This window comes from Ovis canadensis, chromosome X (genome assembly GCF_042477335.2).
Source record: "Ovis canadensis isolate MfBH-ARS-UI-01 breed Bighorn chromosome X, ARS-UI_OviCan_v2, whole genome shotgun sequence".
NCBI classification, from domain to species: Eukaryota; Metazoa; Chordata; class Mammalia; order Artiodactyla; family Bovidae; genus Ovis; species Ovis canadensis.
In genome coordinates this window covers 111,419,127-111,422,363 of record NC_091727.1, presented here as the reverse complement: position 1 = coordinate 111,422,363, position 3,237 = coordinate 111,419,127, and the positions used below count along the sequence as shown (strand labels likewise).

The window sequence follows — 3,237 nt, the reverse complement described above, 5'->3', positions numbered from 1 at the left end:
ACACTTTCGAATAGAAGTGGTAAAAGTGTGTATCCTTGTCTTGTTTTTGATACTAGGGGGTAAGCATTCAATCTTTCACCATTACATCTGATATTATCTGTGGATTTTTCATAGGAACTCATTAAAAATTAAGGAAGTTTCCTATGATTCCTTGTTTATCCAGTGTCTTCATGATGAAACAGTGTTAAATTTTGCCAAAAGCATTTCTGCATCTGTTGAGATGATCATGTATTTTTTGTCCCTTCTTCTATTAATGTTGTTGTCTACAGTCATTAAGTCATGTCCAATTCTTTGTGACCCCATGCACTATAGCACACCAGGCTTCCCTGTCCTTCACTATCTCCTAGAGTTTGCTCAAACTCATGGTCATTGAATCAGTGATGCCATCCAACTATCTCATCCTCTGTCACTCCATTCTCCCTATGCCCTTAATCTTTCCCAGCATTGGGGTCTTTTCCAATGAGTCAGCTTTTCCATTCAGGTGGCCAAAGTATTGGAGCTTGAGCTTCAGGATCAGTCTTTCCATGAATATTTAGGGTTGATTTCCTTTAGGATTAACTGGTTTGATCTCCTTGCTGTCCAAAGGATTCTCAAGAGTCTTCTCCAGCACAATTCAAAAGCATCAGTTCTTCAGTGTTCATCCTTCTTTATGCTCTAACTCTCATATCTATACATGACTACTGGAAAAACCATAGCTTTGACTTGTATGGACGTTTGTGGCAAACTGATGTCTCTGCCTTTTTTTTTTTCTTTTTTTTAATAGTGAAAACTTTTATATTTGGAATTAGTCAGCTGGACTCAGTTTAGATCATCCCAATTTTATTGGCAACATAAAGCATCATAGTCAGGAGCCAGTTGAACATATGTCTTCTTCTTTCCATCAGGCTTGATCATGGTATTGACCTTAGCCATGTCAATGTCATAGAGCTTCTTCACAGCCTGTTTAATTTGGTGGCTGTTGGCCTTGACAGCCACAATGAATACCAATGTGTTGTTACCTCCTATTTTATCCATGGCTGACTTGGTGATGAGGGGGAATTTGATGATGGCATAGTGGTCAAGTTTGTTTCTCCTAGGGGTGTTCATTCGAGAATATTGGGGCTGCCTCCTGAGCCGCAGTGTTTTGGGCCACCAGAAGGTGGGTGACATATGGATATATATATATATATATATATTTTTTTTTTTTTTTCTTTTGGTGACTGTGGACACCTTTCAACACTGCTTTCTTGGCCTTTAAAGTCTTCACTTTGGCTTCAGCTTTATGAGGGGCTGGGGTTTCCTTCTTCACCTCCAGTGCCATCTTCATAAAAAGGCACACCATCTTCATGGAAAGGCTCTGCTTTTTAATTCCACTGCCAAAAGCTTGTCATAACTTCTCTTCGAAGGAGCAAGCATCTTTTAATTTTGCAGCTGCAGTCAATGTCCACAGTGCATTTGGAGCCCAAGAAAATAAAGTCTGTCTCTTTTTCCAATTTTTCCCCAATTATCTGCCATGAAGTGATGGGACCAGATGCCATGATCTTAGATTTTGCTTTCTTTTGTTTTTAATTAATTTATTTATTTCAATTGGAGGCTAATTACTTTACAATGTTGTACTGGTTTTTGCCATACATTGACATGAATCAGCGATGGTGTACATGTGTTCCACATCCTGAACCCCTCTCCCACCTCCCACCCCATCCAATCCCTCAGGGTCATCCCAGTGCACCAGCCCTGAGCACCCTGTCTCATGCATTGAATCTGGACTGGTGATGTATTTCACATATGATAATATACATGTTTTAATGCTATTCTCTTAAATCATCCCACCCTCACATTCTCCCACAGAGTCGAAAAGACTGTTCTATACATCTGTATCTCTTTTGCTGTCTTGCATATACAGTCATTGTTACCATCTTTCTAAATTCCATATATATGCATTAATATACTGTATTGGTGTTTTTCTTTCTGACTTATTTCACTCTGTATAATAGGCCCCAGTTTCATCTACCTCATTAGAACTGATTCAAATGCATTCTATTTAATATCTGAGTAATTTTCCATTGTGTATATGTACCACTGCTTTCTTATCCATTCATCTGCCTATCGACATCCAGGTTGTTTCCATGTCCTGACTATTGTAAAAAGTGCTGCAATTAACAATGGGTTACATGTGTCTCTTTCAATTTTGGTTTCTTTGGTGTGTATGCCCAGAAGTGGGATTGCTGGGTTGTATGGCAGTTCTATTTCCAGATTTTAAAGGAATCTCCACACTGTTCTGCATAGGGACTGTACTAGTTTGCATTCCCACCAACAGTGTAAGAGAGTTCCCTTTTCTCCCCAACCTCTCCAGCATTTATTGTTTGTAGACTTTTGGATAGCAGCCATTCTGACCGACATGAGATGGTACCTCATTGTGGTTTTGATTTGAATTTCTTTGATGAGTGATGTTGAGCATCTTTTCATGGGTTTGTTAGCCATCTGTATGTCTTCTTTGGGGAAATGTCTGTGTAGTTCTTTGGCCCATGTTTTGATTGTGTCGTTTATTATTCTGGAATTGAGCTACAGGAGCTGCTTGTATATTTTGGAAATTAATTCTTTGTCAGTTGCTTCAGTTGCTATTATTTTTTCCCATTCTGAAGGCTGTCTTTTCACCTTGCTTATAGTTTCCTTTTTTGTGCAAAAGCTTTTACGTTTAATTAGGTGTCATTTGTTTATTTTTGCTTTTATTTCCATTACTCTGGGAGGTGGGTCATAGAGGATCCTGCTGTGATTTATGTCAGAGAGTGTTTTGCCTATATTTTCCTCTAGGAGTTTTATAGTTTCTGGTCTTACATTTAGATCTTTAATCCATTTTGAGTTTATTTTTGTGTATGGTGTTAGAAAGTGTTCTAGTTTCATTCTTTTACAAGTGGTTGACCAGTTTTCCCAGCACCACTTGTTAAAGTGATTGTTTTTTCTCCATTGTATATTCTTGCCTCCTTTGTCGAAGATAAGGTGTACATATGTGGGTGGATTTATCTCTGGGCTTTCTGTTTTGTTCCATTGATCTATATTTCTGTCTTTGTGCCAGTACCATACTGTCTTGATGACTGTAGCTTTGTAGTATAGCCTGAGGTCAGGCAGGTTGATTCCTCCAGTTCCATTCTTCTTTCTCAAGATTTCTTTGGCTATTCGAGGTTTTTTGTATTTCCATACAAATTTTGAAATTATTTCTTCTACTTCTCTGAAAAATACTGTTGGTAGCTTGATAGGGAT

At 38.3% G+C, this 3,237-nt stretch overlaps 1 pseudogene; it reads right to left on the bottom strand.

The window, feature by feature from the left end:
- Positions 1 to 803: 803 nt before the first annotated feature.
- On the bottom strand, positions 804 to 1,306 carry LOC138930032 (large ribosomal subunit protein uL23 pseudogene; annotated as a pseudogene).
- Positions 1,307 to 3,237: the final 1,931 nt, after the last annotated feature.